This window comes from Scylla paramamosain, chromosome 24, assembly GCF_035594125.1.
Source record: "Scylla paramamosain isolate STU-SP2022 chromosome 24, ASM3559412v1, whole genome shotgun sequence".
NCBI classification, from domain to species: domain Eukaryota; kingdom Metazoa; phylum Arthropoda; class Malacostraca; order Decapoda; family Portunidae; genus Scylla; species Scylla paramamosain.
In genome coordinates, this window is record NC_087174.1 from 14,283,328 (window position 1) to 14,303,293 (window position 19,966).

General features: G+C 45.9%; 1 protein-coding gene across 2 annotated transcripts in view; it reads left to right on the top strand.

Moving 5' to 3' along the window:
* The window catches only part of LOC135112793 (zinc finger and BTB domain-containing protein 41-like), a 95,109-nt gene that overhangs the window by 51,053 nt on the left and 24,090 nt on the right, over window positions 1–19,966 (top strand). Inside the window, exon 2 of one of the 2 annotated variants that reach the window (XM_064027612.1) lies at window positions 14,088–14,305. The exons of the other annotated variant lie outside the window; for it this stretch is intronic. The gene's annotated coding sequence lies outside the window, so the exon portion shown is untranslated. The remainder of the gene's footprint in view (window positions 1–14,087; window positions 14,306–19,966) is intronic. 2 annotated transcript variants of the gene reach the window in all.

The window sequence follows — 19,966 nt, forward strand, 5'->3', positions numbered from 1 at the left end:
AATACCAGCTTTGCAGAACCACATGAGCTTAAGAAAGAGAGCGAAATGGCGAAATGAGAATGGGAGAAAGCTGGAAAAGATAATTAAAAAACGGTAAATAGAAGCTAAGGAAGAGAATAAGAAATGCACGAAGAAAGAAGATATTAGAGCTTAAAGGAGAGAAAAAGAAAAAGAGGAAAGACCAAGAAGGGGAGAAGGGAGACAATAGCCAGAGAGGGGAGGGGGGCGAAAGGAAGCAGAAAGGGGGTTTGGGAGGGGCTGGGGAGAGGCTGAGAATATGGAGAAGGGAAATAAATACACTGGAGAGATACAAGGTTACGGAGAGATACGATACTGGTGGGGAGGGCAAGGCTGGGAGGGGAAAGGTTAGAGTAGCGAGCAAGAAGTAGGGTAAGGAAAGGTAAAAGGGAAATGAGGAATGGAGCATGATGAAGGAGTTAGGACGGAGGAAGAAGAAGGAGGAGAAGAAAAGAGCATGAGGGAGGACAGCAGCCAGGAGCCATTAGGAAGACAAAAACATGAAGGAGAGAAAAGAAAGGTGATGAAGAGGAAAAACTGAAAATGAAAATGGCCGCCTTGGGGGAATATAGAGAAGGAAGAAGAGGAGGAAGGAGAGAAGAGGGAACATAAAGAAAAGTAAGAAAAAAAAGGATAGTAACGAGAAATGCGATCAGGGAGGAGGAGGAGGAGGAGGAAGAGGAGGAGGAGGAGTTTAAAGTAGGGTGAGAAAAGGATGGAAACGAGAAAGGGCGATCATGGAGGAGGAGAAAAAGAAGAGAAGAAGGAGGAGGGGGAGGAGGAGTGGGGGGGGCGCCGCGTGGGGTGGGTGTGTGTGTGCCAAGCCTCGGGAACACAGCACGCTCTTAGGAATCGTGTAGTGAGTCTGTCGTGATCACCGCAGCCGTTTGACATTTGGAACGCGGGGCCGCCCTCGCCCTCCGTGGCCGTACGCGCGCGCCCCTTTTTATGTCTTTCCCACGCACGGGAGAAATTAAAAGCCTTGGTGAGGGAGGAGAGGGGGAGAAAAAGTAGCCGGGGAGGTGGGCAAGCGGGGGACATTCTGAATGCTTGACCTATCACGACACGCCGCCAGCCCCGCCCCCTTGAGCTCACTTACTCCTCCTCCTCTTCCCTCCTCCTCCTCCTCCTGCTGCTTCTATCTCTCCCCACCTATCACTGTTAGTTACCTCCCGTTGACCTGCTCTCTCTCTCTCTCTCTCTCTCTCTCTCTCTCTCTCTCTCTCACGTAGGTTAAGAGGGACCTGATAGAAGTCTTTAAGTGGTATAGGGGTTATAACAAGGGAGATGTAAGCAAAATTCTTAGGATCAGCACCCAAGGTAGAACAAGAAATAACGGGTTCAAGCTTGAAAAATTTAGGTTTAGGAAGGAGAATAGGAAAAAATTGGTTCTCAAATAGAGTGGTAGATGAGTGGAACGGACTCAGTAATCATGTAGTTAGTGCCAGGACACTAGAGAGCTTTAAGAGAAGATTAGACAAGTTTATGGATGGGGATAACAGATGGAAATAGGTAGGAGTGATTCATACAGGGACTGCCACGTGTAAGCCTGGTCGCTTCTTGCAGCTTCCTTATTTCTTATGTTCTTATGTTCTTATGTTCTCTCTCTCTCTCTCTCTCTCTCTCTCTCTCTCTCTCTCTCTCTGCATTCTTCATCTCCCATTCACTTACTTTATTTTCTTTTTTTTTACCTTACATTCTCATAGCTAAAGTCAGTCATCCTTCTTTTCATTTAGTTCCTTATTTATTTATTCTTTTATTAATTTCCTCGTTTCTCCTCCTTCTGGGCTTTCTTTCTTCTTCCTTTCATCCAACTAGTTCCTTCTTTCCTCTCCATCATTTCCCTTCTTCTTGTCCTAGTTCTCTTTCTTCCGTTCATCTTCTTCATTTCTTTTCTTTGCTCCTTCATCTCTTTTTCCCTCATTCTTTCACTCATTTTACTTCATTATTTTTCTTTCCTTCCTCCTGGGTTTCTTTAATTCCTCCCTTTCTTTTTAATTATCTTCCTCATTCTTCCTTTACATTCGTTTCTGCTCCTTCTTTCAAATTGTCTCTTTCTATCTCTTCTCCCTTTTTTTCTTCCGCTTTCTTCATTCCTCTTTTTTTTTTTTTGTGTGAATCATTTTTTTCTCCCATTCTCTTCCTCCTTCCTCTTCCTCCTCTTCTTCGTCCTTTGATTATTATTCGGGGATCATCAGTCCATCCATCTTTACCCACTGAGGTTCCTTGCTATCATCCTGTCTTCCACCCGTTTTCTTCCCCTAGTCATCCCCACCCGGCTCCCTCCACCCACTTGTCCTCTCACCTCCTCCTCCTCCTCCTCTTCCTCCTTCACTCATCTTTCTGCCTCTTTCTCCTCATCCTTCTGCTTCATCCCAATCATTATTTCCTCCTTGCTCTCCTCATACATTCTTTCTGATTTTTTTTTATTAAATTTCAAATTCTTTCTCTTGGTTCTGTTTCCTGTTCATCGTTTTTTTTTTATCTTATTTTGTTTCTTATTCACTTTTTTTTGGGGGGGATCCGTTTCTCATTCTCTTTTTCTTTTTTTTTGTCTTACTCTTTTTTTTCTTGATTTCTGTTTCTTATCCTTCAAGTTTTCTTTCTTTCAATCTCCTTTTCCTTGTTCTCTCTCCTTCCCTTCACATTCGTCTTCCTCATTCCACTCACTCGTCATAAATACTGCTCCTCGTCCCCATGTTTTCCGCCTCACATTCGTCTTCCGGCCTCCCACTCATCTTTCACACTCCTTCCTCCCATCCATCTTCTTCAACCCCCACTCATCCCTTCCATTTCATTTTTCCACCCCTCCGTCCTCGTCCCTCTCGCTCATTGCCTCCCTCTCATTTTGTTATCCCATCATTCCTCTCATCACCACACTCTTTTCCTCTCACCGAATTCTTGTACTACCCGCCCTTGCTTCTCTCCCCACTCTCCCTCTCTCGCCCTCTTCTCACTCTCACGACTCAGGTGCTTCTCTTATGCCCCTCTGCTTCAGGCCGCTAATTAAGGCAGGTGGAGGTGGATGGCCACGCCTCGCTCACTCCACTTCCCAAGCCTCCCTCCCTCCTCCACCGTGCGTCGTGATTGGCTGAAGCAAAGACTGGTTTTCCCTATTGGTCAGGAGAGGGTCAGTAATTCCCTTCGTGTGATTAATGGTCGCAGGAAAACTCTTCTGCATTGGTCAGCTCGTGAGACACTATTACCTGGGTCCTCTTCCTGCTGTGCTTGCCCCTCTTGCTTCTCTCGCCAGTGTGTGTGTGTGTGTGTGTGTGTGTGTGTGTGTGTGTGTGTGTGTGTGTGTGTGTGTGTGTGTGTGTGTGTGTGTGTGTGTGTGTGTGTGTGTGTGTGTGTGTGTGCGTGCGTGTGTGTGTGAGGCTGTGTGCCTTTATTTGTGTCTGAGTGGCTGGCTAACTAACTATTGGTTGGTTACGATTCTCTCTCTCTCTCTCTCTCTCTCTCTCTCTCTCTCTCTCTCTCTCTCTCTCTCTCTCTCTCTCTCTCTCTCTCTCTCTCTCTCTCTCTCTCTCTCTCTCTCTAACAATTAGCCGTCGCGGTCAATCAGAGGTTTTTGATACTGAATAAAATCGAGAGCTGGAAAAGAGAGGGAGAGGAGACTAGTATTTACCTGTAAGAGAGAGAATGAGAGAGAGAGAGGGAGAGGGGAGGTGCCGACTCCATATATCGTAAGGGTTGTCCAGGAAGGCCGCCACCTCGCTATTATCCCCAATACATCAACAAGGGAAGCTGCTAACGTGGCCTCCGCTGCGCCCCTCCTGGACAGCCCAGCGCAGTACGCCAAGACCCGCTCGCCGTTGTTCCTTGCCCGGCGCGGCGACCTCCAGGGGCGAGTGGGTTAACACACTTCTGCCCCGGTGGAAAGCCAGAGCCGCACTATCATTATTACTTATAGGACGGAGGGAGGGACGCCTGGTGGCCGGCAGCCTAAACAAAGCCGCACTAAGTACCCGCCGCACTCTTAAGCTGCGGAGAAATTTATTTGGCTGTATCGAGTGTAGCGATCACCAACTGGCTTCCAACCTGCTCCCTGCTGCACTGCTTTCTTTAAAGACCTCGTGCCTTGGAAGGCCCGGTAAAGAGTACATAGTTGCCTGAGAAATCTGCTTGAAAATTTTCTTGTTATTATTTTTTCTTGATTTTCTGAACGTCATCCTGCCCCTAATACCCACCTGCTCCGCGGCACATCATTACCCTGGAAGACCCGGCGCGGGACACCTAGAGAGTCCACCAAGAGGCTCCTGCTGCTGCTGCTGCTGCTGCTGCTGCCGCCGCCGTTGTTGCCCTCACACACCTGCACCAGGCAATCCCTGAGTGCTGCATTGGTGTCCAGAAAAATGGTGCCAGGTTGAGTTACAAGAGCTGGTGAACAGGACGTTGGTTAGAGAATGAACCGAGAGCGTTCTTCTCGACTTGAAAATCTTCACCAAATGCTGCCTGTCGCTCTTCATCTCCTTTAATTATTTTTAGAGCTCATTGAAAGTCTGTCTGCTGTGTGTCTGCTGTCTGCTTGAAAGGAGCCGTCGTCCCGGCCAGCAGAGACGCTATCTTGCTGCGTTAGCACCCAAGACACCTCTGTTACTCCGTCTATATCTCTTGTGCTGTCTCGTTACTCTGTCCTGCCTTGCTCCCCCATTCCCCCCTGCCTCTCTCTCTCTCTCTCTCTCTCTCTCTCTCTCTCTCTCTCTCTCTCTCTCTCTCTCTCTCTCTCTCTCTCTCTCTCTCTCTACAATTCTGGTTCCCTCATAGAATTTACCTGAAACATGGGGAGGGACTGCCTGATTCTCTTTGTTTTCGCTCGTAAGTTTAGTTTTTGTCTCCATCTCAATATATAAGCTCCATCTGCAAATTCGCCCTTAGAGTCTATTGCTGCATCAACAATAACAATAACTACTATTACTTCTTCTACTACTACTACTACTACTACTACTACTACTACTACTACTACTACTACTACTGCTACTACTATATAGAAGAATGTGCATCTCAGGTCCCCTTCTCTACCCCGCCACCTATCAGACCGCCAAGGACTCACATCTTCTGCTCCAGGCGGCGCAGCTTCCTCGTTCCCCATCGTGGCCCACGTCACTGCACCTGTCCTGCTGAGAGAGAGAGAGAGAGAGAGAGAGAGAGAGAGAGAGAGAGAGAGAGAGAGAGAGAGAGAGAGAGAGAGAGAGAGAGAGAGAGAGAGAGAGAGAGAGAGAGAGAGAGAGAGAGAGAGAGAGAGAGAGAGAGAGAATAGACAGACTGACGGATTGATGGACGGACAGACAGGTAGAAGGGCACACAGACATACAGACACAGGCAATGATAGACGGACGGACAGACACAGACAGACTGACAGACGGACAGGCAGACAGACAGGCAGATAGATAAACAAACAGGCAGACAGACAGACAGGACAGGCTCATGGACGGACAGACAGACAAACAGACAAGCAGACAGACAGACAGACAGGCAGACAGACAAACAGACAGACGGACTGATAGATAAGAGGGCATATAAACGGACAGACGGACAGATACAGACAGCCAGACAGACTGATAGACGGACGGACTGACTAACAGACAGATAGGCGGACAGATAGAGACAGGCAGACTGATAGACGGACAGACAAACAGACAGACAGACAGACTGATAGACGGACAAACGGACAGACAGACAGACAGACAGACAGACTGTCAGGCAGACAAACTTATAATTGCGCGTGCCGGTGTGTAGTGGCATTACCTGTCATCATACTTTATGTCTGTACGACCAAGACGAGGTGTTACAGTGTGGGGGTGGGGTACGAGACCCGTCTGCTGGGCCTGGCCTGTGTGGTGTCTTCCCGAGGCGCGCACCTGACAGCGTGCCCACTCAGCCGTCCATTTGCCTCGCCAGGACTGCCGAACTGAAGATCATTTCCTGCTGTCTCCATTTCCTCTCTCCTCCGTCAACTTTGAGAGCTCACGGAAAGCCTGACCCATGTAAATTCAAGTTCAAAAATTATGTATCCAGGTTATGTCTTTCTCCACTCAACCAACCTTCCACCCCTTCTTATCTTTGGTGGATTAACTCATCGGCAAGTAAAAGCTTCCATGTGGAAGGTGGTGGTGGTGGTTGACTTAAAGGAAAAGGATCAACTAAAATAAGAGCAACAGAAGGAATAAACCACAGCATTCTGAAACATTTGCGTGTCTCATCTAGAATGTCTTTACATGTTTTAGTGGAAATTATTTGAGTTTTAAAGGATACTTAGATGATTCCGGTCATAGTTCAAAGAGTATTCTGTGCCATCAACAGGTGATATAATCATGAGAAGCCAACCAATCATATGCGTGGCTTTGAAAACACTTCTTACTGCCCCCAGAATGCTTCAAAGTGCGAGCCACGTGAGCTGGATCATCCATGGGACACAGACGATACAGACTGGATGGTAAGGAGTGTGCTTTGTGAGTGTGCCTGCCAAGAGGAAGCAGAATGTATGAAGGGCAGAATAAACAAGTTTTGAAAAATACGAGAGGAGAGAAAAGCAGTAAGAAAAATTAGTCATCAGCAGTCAGGGCGCCGCTATGAAGGCAACACTCATTCTTTCAGTGGAACGAAACGGAACGGAAGGGAAAGGATTGAGTGCCTAGACCGTGGCACCTGAGGATATCAAAATTAATCTGTCGTCTTGTACCTTTCGAAGAAGCGCGATGAGTCCACACTGTTGATCTCAAAATTGAAATCAGTGGTGCACACCCTGAGGGGAGAGAAGGGAGGCGCACTAAGGTGACGCATGTGTTGCCCACCTCTCACCGCCTCGCCTGTACCGCCAGTGCTGTCACATCACAGGGATTTGCCATTGCTTCTTAAATCTTATCAGGCACTTGTTTTATTGACTGTCTTTGTTGATCCGCTACTTTTTTTCTTTTTACTTTTTCATTGTGTTTAACTATTTTAATATTCGCTTTATCTTGCACCCGGTCCATTTATACCTGCCGCTCCTCCCCCACCCTCTTGTGAAATAAACTCGTACTAAACTGGTGGTCGTTCCCGCTCCGTGCTTGCCTTGGTGTGAATGGGTAGCTCTCGTCCCCACGCCGCCACCCGCGCCGGCCCGACCCGGCCCGCCCCCTGCCACACTGCACCACTTAACGGCGTCACATCCCCCACGTTCGCCTTTTTCTCTAGTTATGTGCGAGATTATCTTCGAATATTTTTTAAGAGTATTTTCTCGATGCGGAGCGAGAGTGGTGGCGCGGCACGTGGGCCACGCACGCTGCTGGCTGCTGGGAGGCGGCTCGGGAAATGAGAAAGAGACCATGGAAATCATTATGTTCTGTATCTGAAGCGATGAATTGTTTCGTGTTTTAGGGAAAGATAATTGTTTTTTTTGTATAATTCATATGTTGTAACGAGAGAGAGAGATAGAGAGAGAGAGAGAGGAGAGAGAGAGAGAGGAGGAGAGAGAGAGAGAGAGAGAGAGAGAGAGGAGAGAGAGAGAGATTTTCATTCGCATCAGTGAGTGTGAATATTATTTGCGTGCGCACTAAAAAAGTAAGTTCATTAGGTAACTAGCATAATTACGTGGCGGGCAGTTACAGACACGAATGAGCCGCGGGGTTGTTCCTATGTAAAGTGGACCGTGGGACAGTGGGCCTGCTTCTGATTTTCCTCCCTCCTCCGGCCTGCTCGCCCTCCAGGTCAGCCCAGAAATTGCCAGTGAAATAATTGTGCATGATGGTGGGGCTTGCCGTGTGTGTGTGTGTGTGTGTGTGTGTGTGTGTGTGTGTGTGCGTGTGCGTGTGCGTGCGCTAGTGCCTCTATCCTCAGTACAATAATGTTTAACTCATGAAATACCCAGAGGAATAAGTCTACGTTAAGAGGGAAATAAAAACGCAAAACATGTATTAAAAGAAAAAAAAAAGAAACATGAATATAATCCCGTGATGGCACACACACACACACACACACACACACACACACACACACACACACACACGCACGGCCTAAACATGGAAAGATCGCGGTGGGAAAAAAAATCTCAGCGGGAGGGAGATGAATGTGCGAACATCTTGACCTTTTTCCTGGTGATCCCGCGGCTGAGGCTGATGTGGTGTGAGGCTGTGTAACTGTGCCGCGGCGATACCATCAGGAGCTGGGCGTGGAGGCGTGGCAGAGGAGTAGAGGGAGGGGGACGAGGAGGAGGAGGAGGAGGAGGGGGTGGGTTAGGTTAGCGGCGTGGCTCTACTATACCACGTATCTTCCTCTCCTCACCCTTTTCCTTTCCACATGGACCAGTCAGCCCCCCTTCCCGCCCCCTCCCCGCGCCCTAACCCCTGACTCAGCTGTCCCACACTCACCTGTTCCTCGCTATCTTTGGTTTAACTGTTAATTCAATTTTCTCTTCCTCAACCACCTCTTAGCCTCTCCTGTACGCAACTCCTCTCCTTTCCACTCATTCCCCATTCACCTCTTACTTTCTCTTACGTAACTACCGATTCACTAGCCTTATATTCACGTATCTTCCTGCAGCATCCTCGTTATCTTGAATTTATCTCTTTCCTATTACATTTCGCTCACGAGTCATTGTTTTCCCACTGTCTGTTCCTCTCTGACTTTGGAAACCTTGTATTGGAGTCTTTGTTATCCATTGTTTAGTTATTTTCATGTATCCTCTTGCAGTATTAGTCCTTTCTCTCTCTCTCTCTCTCTCTCTCTCTCTCTCTCTCTCTCTCTCTCTCTCTCTCTCTCTCTCTCTCTCTCTCTCTCTCTCTCTCTCTCTCTCTCTCTCTCTCTCTCTCTCCTTCATGAACAGCATTCCAAGTCATTTATTTCCCCCCTGCTCTCTCAACTCCCTGGCCCGTCCCTCCCAGACAGCCTGACAAAGGTGGACAAGAGAGCCTCCCCACACGACGATCCTCTGCACCACTTACCACATTCTGAACACCACGTATTTAAAACCGCGACGATCACGTTTTGGAGAACATGAACAGAAGAGTAAGTGTTCTTTTTCCTCCCGTTTTCTTTTATTTCACGGGTCACATTTGCTTCCGGTTCCTCATATGAAGGGAGGATCGTGGGAGTGTCGGCTAAGACGGAGAAAAGAACGGTGGGAAGATGAATAGGAGGGCAAAAAAAAAAAAAGAAAGAAAAACGAAGGGAAGAAAGTTTTTTTTTTTTTTTTTTTTTGCTTCCTGAGATGGATTGTAGCGATAAGAAAAAAATAATAGTGTAAAAATGAAAATGCGAAAGTTGAGGAAAGGTAGGGTTCAGATAGAGTTCCTTCTCCTTCCCCCCCTCTCTCTCTCTCTCTCTCTCTCTCTCTCTCTCTCTCTCTCTCTCTCTCTCTCTCTCTCTCTCTCTCTCGGCCTCGTTCCAGCTACAAGTCTCATTAAATGGACCAAGCCCGTGCATAGGACGTGAAGGTAATAGAGGTGAAGGGGGGAGGGCAGGCTGAGAGGGGCAGTGAAAGGCGTGGGTGTGGGAAGGAGGCGGAGCAGCGGAGGGGAAAGGAGGTGTGGGCGGGGAGAGGGGCGGCGCAAGGCTTGAGGGAAAGGGCAAGGCTGCGACCTGATGGGCAACTGGATGGATACAAGAAAGGGGGCGTGGTCTGTGTGTGTGTGTGTGTGTGTGTGTGTGTGTGTGTGTGTGTGTGTGTGTGTGTGTGTGTGTGCTGGCAGTGGTGGGTGATCTGCTCCACACGCTTCCTTTTAGCACACGAAGTGAAAGACAGAGTAAACCTGAAAAGGAAGAGGATGAACAGGGGAAAGAGAAAGACCAACCAGGGAAGCAGACTGTAACTTATTGAAGTGAAGGATATAATATGAAAGTAAAACGGAGAGAGAGAGAGAGAGAGAGAGAGAGAGAGAGAGAGAGAGAGAGAGAGAGAGAGAGAGAGAGAGAGGAGAGAGAGAGAGAGAGAAATCCGTAATGATGATGATGATGATGACGGCAGTGGTGAAGATGGCAATGGCTATGGTAGTGGTGATGGTGGCAGTGGTGGTGGTGACAGTCGTGATGGTGACGGTGCTGTCGGCTATGATGGCACCGCGGAAGGAGAGGAAACGAGGAACTGGCAAGGAGTCTGGCAAAACATGCTTCCTATTAGCGGTCCATTTTGTCGGCGACCTAATATTCATCTTCCTCAGCCGTAAACACAGGGCCGCGGAAAAGGGCCTTGGAATTTAAAGCCTCGAATCTGGGTGATGATTTATGGAGCCACGTTCCGCGTCCCTCAGCAGTCAGTCCCTTCAAGAAATGGTTCCTCTCCAAGACCGTCGGGAATTTGAATTGTACTGACTCTCTTACATTTTTTTATTCTATTTTTTTTATTTATTTATTTATTTTTTTCATGCTCTGTTTGTGTGATTATTTTGTTTCGTTTATCATTTTATTTATCTGTTTGTTTATTTGTTGCTGTTATTTATTTGTTTGTGTATTTCGTTTTTTTGTTATTCCATTTGTTTTATTTTTCTTTCCATTTCTTTTTATGTGTGGTTTATTTTCGTGTTTTATAATTGTATTTGCACGTGTGAATATTTGTATGCTTGTATTTTTTTTTTCATTTTTATCTTATTTTCATATGTTTTTTTTTATGTTTGTGTGTGTGTGTGTGTGTGTGTGTGTGTGTGTGTGTGTGTGTGCTGTTTTCTCTTCCTCCTCACCTTATCTTCCTGTCGCGTTAACCTATCTTAATTTCGACTTATTGTTGTTGCTAGTTGTTGTTGTTGTTGTTGTTGTTGTTGGTGGTGGTGGTGGTGGTGGTGGTGGTGGTGGTGGTGGTCTTCTACTTCTTATTTTTATTCCTCCTCCTCCTCCTCGTCCTCCTCCTCCTCATGGTGGCAGCGGCAGCGAAGTCTCTCTGGGCTCGTAAGCCATCTAACCATCCATTAATAGCAGCGGCCAGCGGTGGGTGGTTCCTGATAGTGAATTACGGAGAGGGGAGTGACGGAGGTGCGGAGGAAGACTGCTGTGACAATGAGGACAGTAGTAGTGGTGGTGGTGGTGGTGGTGGTGGTAAAAGAAGAAAGAAAAATAGATAGATTGGTTGGTAGGTAGGTAGAGATAGAGAGATAGATAGATAAAAAGGAAAGGTTAGAAAGAAAGAATAAAAAAATAAAGAGAAAAAGGGAAAGAAAGAAAGATATATAGATAGATAGATAAAACAGGAAGGGAGAAAGAAAAGTTAGAAAGAAAGAATGAAAAGCAGCATATAATATTGTACTGCATATCTCACCTATGCATTTTTTTCCTCGTTTTCTTCAATTCACGTTTTCTTTTGCGATTAGTTATGCTTATTCTTTCCGCTTTACTTCCTTGCTTTCTGCCTCTCATCCTTGCCCTCCAGTCCTTTATTTTGCTTCCTTTTCTCTTGGTTCATTTCAATTATCATCTACCAACCTCTTTCACATTTTATCCCCTCCTTGTCATTTTTTTTTTCTACTACTACTACTACTACTACTACTACTACTACTACTACTACTACTACTACTACTACTACTACTGCTGCTACTATTCACTCTCTCTCTCACTTTCACTCCTTTCGTGGTGCTGTCCGTTTAACAACCCATCATATACTATTTTCCACTTCCTCCTTCTCTTCTTCCTCCTCCTCCTGCTACCCTCGTACCCCCCCCCACTCCTCCTCAAGTCACCTTCCCCGTAATCACTCCCTTCTGCCCCTTCTGGCCCCTCACCCCTTCCTCCTTCACGGCACAGATGAGCCGGACAGAGTTGCGTGTGTCCTCATCAGATCCTAAAAATACCTGGCCAAACTACCTACCTGTAATGGTGCTTGTATCCTTCATCCCTTTTTTTTTTTCTTTATTCCATCCCATCTCTTCGTCTTTTAATCCCGACTTGAGGGTGAAATTATGATGATGGTGCTTGTGTGTGTGTGTGTGTGTGTGTGTGTGTGCGTGTGTGTGTGTGTGTGTCTCATCGTCTCCCCGCCGCTGATTCCTCTACAACTTCGCTACAAAACAGGAATATTCGGAGGCGTACGACACGCAATTAAGCTTTCGGGGAGACGCAGCAGGCAGCCGTGAGTTAATGCAGGGGTCACCAAGCAGGATCAAGGAGGAGGAGGAGGAGGAGGAGGAGGAGGAGGACAGCGGACGGAGAGAAGGATGAAGAGGTGGATGAGAAAGAGATGGAATATGACGAAGAGAGGAATGGGAAAGAGGAGGTGGAAGAGGAAGAAAAGAAAAATGAAAAGGAGGATGAGAAAGAGGAAATTGAAGAGAACGAAGAGAAGAATCAAGAGGAGGATGAGAAAGAGGAAATGGAAGAGGACAGAGAACGAAGAGAAGAATGAAGAGGAGGCTGAGAAAGAGGAGATGGAAGAGGACGGAGAGAAGAAAGAAGAAGAGGATGAGAAAGAGGAGACGAAAGAGGACAGAGAACGAAGGGAAGAATGAAGAGGAGATAAAAGAAGAAAGAAGAAGAGGATGAGAAAGAGAAGATAGAAGAGGACGAAGAGAAGAATGAAGAGGAAGATGACAGAGAACAAAGAGAAGAATAAAGAGGAGAATGGGAAAGAGGAGGTGGAAAAGGACGAAGAGAAGAATGAAAAGGAGGATGAGAAAGAGATGGAAGAGGACGAAGAGATGAGATAGAGAAAATGGAAAAGAACATAGGACGAAGAGAAAAATAAGGAAGAATGGAGATATATAGGAATTTACATAAAAATATACCTTATCTAGACGCTGCAAGATTTATAACGATTAAGGACACCCGCGAGGCAGCACTGAGGCAGCCCGCGCGTGCAGACTACAAGACAGAACAGGAAAACAAAACAGGACAGAGAGGAAAGGAAGAGGAAGATGAAGAAGGAGAGAGATAATAGCTGTGCTCCTGTCCTCTGATGGCTCTATGGTGGTGGTGGTGGTGGTGGTAGTAGGGGGATGGATTCTCTCTCTCTCTCTCTCTCTCTCTCTCTCTCTCTCTCTCTCTCTCTCTCTCTCTCTCTCTCTCTCTCTCTCTCTCTCTGCGCCTTCTCATCACAGAGCATCGCCTTCTCTTCTTCGTGTACTCTGCTCGCATCACGTCTCCTCTTCCCCATCGCGTGCTGTCTTATTACCTGTACATGCCTTCCTTCCGCCTGTACACGATGTTACATACATTTCTTTTCCCTCTCCTGCTTCCTTACTCTCCCTGTCCATCTTTCACACACACCCTCCTCGTCCCTGCCTCTGCACCCTCATTATGTCCCCGCACACCTCCACTGTTCCTACTTGCTCCCCGCTGTTCTTATCTTCACTGAAAAAAAAAGAAATGTATCTTTTCTACATGTCTCATCACAAGTTTGTTTGCTGACCACCCGCCCGCCGCCTGTCCCTTCTCCAGCAGGTGTACAACGCCGTCTTGCTGCCTAACTCTGCGGGGTGCCTCTTCCATGTTTCACTCGAGATTCTCGGACTGGACGCTCGTCGCCCTGTGAAGGTGTACAGGTTGTGGCCTTGAAGCAACGTCACTCTCGACATTGTCTGTGAAGTTTTCAGGTAAAACAAGTTGTACTCTGCTCATTATCTTTTGATCATCTGCGTAGGAAAAATTAGCATTCATTAGTGTCGCCCACTTGATTTCAAGCAGTACCAGGCCACACGCAAACTTAACGATGCCGCTGCTGGAGCATTACAGAGTTCAGTGAACGTGGATACAGAGCGTGAGGAGCAGCCCTGGGGACGGGGCTGCTTGGCGGTGGCGGTGAAACACCACCACCTTCAGGGAACACAAAAACAGCACCGAAATAGCCAGTATTGTTGGCGCCTCATTCCTCCCTGGGTTTCCCTCCAGCCTCCCTCCGCCGCTGCAGTTACTTCTTCAGGTGTTGGTGAGAATATAAGACGTGTGAGGAAAGATTCTGGGCGGCGCTGCGGCCGCGGCTTCGCTGAGCGAGGCGGCTCGCGTGTGAACAAGATTGGACACGGAGCTTCCTATTGTATGATGCTGGAGAGTACGATCATGGACCTTATTGTTACATCCACTCGGAGGCAGCCGGGATTTGTAACGCTCACTTGTTTTAGATTTTGGTGTTCTAGCCAGCATCCATTTGTCTTTTTTTTTTTTTTTTTTTTAAGGCATGTGTTGCCGTGTGAAGCAGCTGCCGGTCAGAGTGTGTGGATCAAAACAGCGTCAACAAAGAAAGGGAGTCTGCTGGGTGTGTGGTCTGGGAAGTGTCAAGGCCTCACAGGGAGAGGATCGCTCCACACGCCTTCCCTGTGGCGGAAACGGGTGCAGGATGGGGAGCACCTTTCTTCCACATCTACTTCCACCCTGCGAGACTTCATCCCAACACGTATAGTACTTGTATGGAGTTGCTGTTAAATCTAGTTAATTGATGTTTCGCAGGAGTGGCGGCAGCCTCTCTCTCTCTCTCTCTCTCTCTCTCTCTCTCTCTCTCTCTCTCTCTCTCTCTCTCTCTCTCTGTCACAGAATACAGTCGCTGTGTTCCTCCCAATTACTGGATACCTTCTCTGAGAAGCTGCCTCTTTATCTTATAAGGATCACCTCCCGTCCTCCCTCGCCATCTCCCTAATTGGTCATCTCACCTTGGATCACTTTTTTTTTTCACAGTACGAGGGAAAATAATAAGTTCCTGTAGATACACGAGTCGGTGAGTTTTTTGCAGATTTTTTTTTTCTCTCTCTTAATTTTATCACATTTACCGTATTTGTTATTCATTACTCGCTGTATTGGGTGAAGGAGTACAATGTACTTGCACTGACTGGTCGTTCAGTTAGCGCGCTTGATTAATATAAACAAAAAGAGGAGGAGCAGCAGCAGCATCCCTTCAGGAGATGGGCCTTGGCATCTGCCCACCATCGTTAATGGCAAAGCCTCTCCCTCTCCCAAGTCTCTTAATATGGCCAACTACCTACACTTTCTTATCTACCCTAGGACCTCCTACAGGTATTCGACGACCTTCTCTTCGTCCCCACATGACTGAGATAAGGTACCACAGGCTCCGTAGGTCTTTACGAATAACTACTGGGGTATGTCTAGTTCCAGTTCAAATTTATCGTCGTCCTCATTGAGATCCGTCAGTTGTGTTAAGACAAGATGCTGCCTGAAGCCGTGCACGCGGCAGTCTGTTCGTCGGCGGCAGGAATGCGATGCTTGCCTCGATATCATCCTGACCTGCATTAATCTAAAACACTCATGTCTCGCTATTGGAAAATTTTGTGGTCTTCTACATTCTCTCTTAATCACCTTTTTCCCTTTATCTTGTCCCTGTTGATTTAGTGCTGAGGACCTACACTCCTCAGTCGACTATGTTTGTTAATGAGGTGCTTTTCGACATTCTTTGTTGTAGTTGGAAACTTAAAAAAGAAAAAAAATGTTTCCTCTTTTCTGCATTTTATAAATTAGTTGGGCAGTGGCTGCAGGCGCTGCCAGATGCACAGTTAATTATATTTATTTTATTATTTCATGTCTTTAAACATGTGCTGTGTATGTTTTTTGCAGTATTACTGTATACTTTTTTTTACGTTCAGGAAGCACTCCTTCTTCCCAGAGTTACCTACAACTCTTGTGTATTCGTATGTCTGTATGTATGTATGCCCACTATCTTGTATGCAGTACGAACAAATTTTGGGAGAACGCGGGACTTGCCGTGAGACAGTGATTAAGGACGATTTATTTATAAGGAGTGACCAAGGCGCGAACTCCAGCCTAGACAGAAACGAGGCACGAGCGTCCTCACTCCGTCATACTCGCGGGAGATCTCTTCTTGCCAGCGTAGACTTCTATGTTTGCTGCACCACCACGCCCACGTACAAGTGTCTGTCACCTAAAAGCCTCTTGAAAGGAGCAAATATAAAACACTGGATTACATTTGTATTTTATTCGTGTCAGGTTCAGCTGTCAGACTGTGGACTGCTTGATTATGGATAGCAGTTCAGACCTGACAGGATTTAAATCGCCGGATCAGTCACTTGGGCGAGTAATCCACGGCTTATATTTAGTGTTAGGCCTGGAGCTGATATACAAGTGCCAAGGTCGCAGTAGCCAGGGAGTGACAGGCCGGCGGGCGTGACTACCGGCAGTACAGCACAATCCCAATCTTTAAACGTACAGGTCAGTTCTTCGGTGCCTCTAGCACCTGTTCTATTGTGTACATAGCACATGTCAGTGTTAATTCAGTGGTAAATAAGCTTAATTTTATTCATGACTTATTACTGACATTTTGTTTCAGTTCTTGGAATCAGCGAGACCTGGTCATTGCCTTCAGTACCCAAGTATTTTGTTACCTTACCTAATTACACATTATTAAGGAAAGATGTGGAGGGAAGTGTACGCAAACATTGAGACAAAAATTAATTCCTCCATTAAGTATGGTGAGGTTTAAGTCAATGTACCCAATGTATGTACTAATTATCCTTCTTGATTATATCTTGCACATCATTATTGTTTATAGACATGTTTCTTATAGTCACCAAGGAATGGAATATTACTTCATTTTTTATATACAACTTTTGTACAGGAAAGCATGTTGTTTTGGTGGGAGATTTTAACCTACCAATCATAAGGTGATGCAATACCAGTGTAATTGACAATTCAGCTTACAATTATGCACTTCTCTTTCACTGTTTCAATTCTTTAAGGCTATCTTAGTGCGTCCAGGAACCAACATACATCCTTTCTGGCAATACACTCAATTTTATATTGTCTTCAGATGAGGTTAGGATTGCAGAAGTTAAAGTATTGCCTCTATTACCAATATATATATATATATATATATATATATATATATATATATATATATATATATATATATATATATATATATATATATATATATATATATATATATATATAGGAGGGACACTGGCCAAGGGCAGCAAAAATCCAACAAATAAAAAAAAGCCCACTGAGATGCCAGTCCCAGAAAAGGGTCCAAAGCGGTAGTCAAAAATTGAAGGATAAGTGTCTTGAAACCTCCCTCTTGAAGGAATTCAGGTCATAGAAAGGTGGAAATACAGAAGCAGGCATGGAGTTCCAGAGTTTACCAGAGAAAGGGATGAATGAATGAGAATACTGGTTAATTCTTGCATTAGGTGAACAGAATAGGGGTGAGAGAAAGAAGAAAGTCTTGTGCAGCGAGGCCGCGGGAGGAGGGGAGGCATGCAGTTAGCAAGATCAGAAAAGCAGTTAGCATGAAAATAGCAATATAAGACAGCTAGAGATGCAACATTGCGGCGATGAGAGAGAGGCTGAAGAGAGGAGTTGATGAGAGGAAAAGCTTTTGATTCCACCCTGTCTAGAAGAGCGGTATGAGTGGACCCTCCCCCCAGGCATGTGAAGCATACTCCATACATGGGCGGATAAGGCCCTTGTACAGAGTTAGCAGCTGAGGGGGTGAGAAAAACTGGCGGAGACGTCTCATAACACCTAACTTCATAGAAGCTGCTTTAGCTAGAGATGAGATGTGAAGTAAATTCAGATTATAAGTAAAGGACTGACTGAGGATGTTTAATGTAGAAGAGGGGGACAGTTGAGTGTCATTGAAGAAGAGAGGATAGTTGTCTGGGAGGTTGTGTCGAGTTGATAGATGGAGGAATTGAGTTTTTGAGGCATTGAACAATACCAAGTTTGCTCTGCCCCAATCAGAAATTTTAGAAAGATCGGAAGTCAGGCGTTCTGTGGCTAATTACAGAGAGAAGGATAGAAGCCGTAGGAGGGTAGTTTTAGAAATCAAAGCTTTGTGCCAGACTCTATCAAAAGTTTTTGATATGGCCAAGGCAACAGCAAAAGTTTCATCAAAATCTCTAAAAGAGGATGACCAAGACTCAGTAAGGAAAGCCAGATCACCAGTAGAGCGGCCTTGACAGAACCCATACTGGCGATCAGATAGAAGGTTGTGAAGTGATAGATGTTTAAGAATCTTCCTATTGAGGATAGATTCAAAAACTTTAGATAGGCAGGAAATTAAACCAATAGGACGGTAATTTGAGGGATTAGAACAGTCACCCTTTTTAGGAACAAGCTGAATGTAGGCAAACTTCCAGCAAGAAGGAAAGGTAGATGTTGACAGACAGAGCTGAAAGAGTTTGAGTATGCAAGGTGCAAGCACGGAGGCACAGTTTCGGAGAACAATAGGAGGGACACCATCAGGTCCATAAGCCTTCCGAGGGTTTAGGCCAGCGAGGGCATGGAAAACATCATTACGAAGAATTTTAATAGGTAGCATGAAGTAGTCAGAGGGTGGAGGAGAGGGAGGAACAAGTCCAGAATCGTCCAAGGCAGAGTTTTTAGCAAAGGTTTGAGAGAAGAGTTCAGCTTTAGAAATAAATGTGATAGCAGTGGTGCCGTCTGGCTGAAATAAAGGAGGGAAAGAAGAAGCAAAGTTATTGGAGATATTTTTGGCTAGATGCCAGAAGTCACGAAGGGAGTTAGATCTTGAAAGATTTTGACACTTTCTGTTAATGAAGGAGTTTTTGGCTAGTTGGAGAACAGGCTTGGCATGGTTCCGGGCAGAAATATAAAGTGCATGAGATTCTGGTGATGGAAAGCTTAAGTACCTTTTGTGGGCCACCTCTCTATCATGTATGGCACGAGAACAAGCTGTGTTAAACCAAGGTTTGGAAGGTTTAGGTCGAGAAAAAGAGTGAGGAATGTACGCCTCCATGCCAGACACTATCACCTCTGTTATGCGCTCAGCACACAAAGACAGGTTTTTGACACGGAAGCAATAGGCATTCCACGGAAAATCAGCAAAATACCTCCTCAGGCAAAACGCCAGAGGCACCTCCGCTTAGGGGGATCCTGAGGAGGGATTGGAGCAATAGGACAAGATACAGATATGAGATTGTGGTCGGAGGAGCCCAACGGAGAAGAATTGTGACAGCATAAGCAGAAGGATTAGAGGTCAAGAAAAGGTCAAGAATGTTGGGCGTATCTCCAAGACGGTCAGGAATACGAGTAGGGTGCTGCACCAATTGCTCTAGGTCATGGAGGATAGCAAAGTTGAAGGCTAGTTCACCAGGATGGTCAGTGAAGGGAGAGGAAAACCAAAGCTTGTGGTGAACATTAAAGTCTCCAAGAATGGAGATCTCTGCAAAAGAGAAAAGAGTCAGAATGTGCTCCACTTTGGAAGTTAAGTAGTCAAAGAATTTCTTATAGTCTGAGGAGTTAGGTGAGAGATATACAGCACAGATAAATTTAGTTTGAGTGATTCTGTAGTCGTAGCCAGATGATGGAAAACTCGGAAGATTCAAGAGCGTGGGCACGAGAGCAGGTTAAGTCATTGCGCACATAAACGCAACATCCAGCTTTGGATCGAAAATGAGGATAGAGAAAGTAGGAGGGAACAGAAAAGGGGCTACTGTCAGTTGCCTCAGACACCTGAGTTTCAGTGAGGAAAAGAAGATGAGGTTTAGAAGAGGAGAGGTGGTGTTCTACAGATTGAAAATTAGATCTTAGACCACGAATGTTGCAGAAGTTAATAAAGAAAAAGTTGAGGGGGTGTCAAGACACTTAGGGTCGTCGTCACAAGGGCAGTCCGACCTGGGGACATTTGTGGTCCCCTCCCCAGATGGGGACTCCGAGGCTGGTGTAGGAGTCGCCATGATAATTATGAAATTTTGAGTGAAGTGTGTGTGTGTGTTATTAGATGCTTGTAGTTTTGTGTGGAGGAAAAGAGTTGTCTTTAGAGGGCAGGCTGTGACTGCCCCCTTGTGTTGTGAAACACAAAGGGAAACGTTCAGTGAGGTCACAGCTGGGTTTAATGATAAGTTCACAGCTCCCCCTAATCCAGTGTGTTAGACCTCACTGGGAGTAATTATCGTTTCGGTAGGTGTCTACTGCCTCCTCCACAGGTTTGCATTTTTATTTATGTGTAATTACATTTCTCAGTTTTGCCCAGCAACAGATGGCCGAGTTCTTGTCATAGTATGGCATCAAGATAAATGATAAAAGTATTAGAGACAGTTTGAATGTTATGGATAGGGATTTCGAA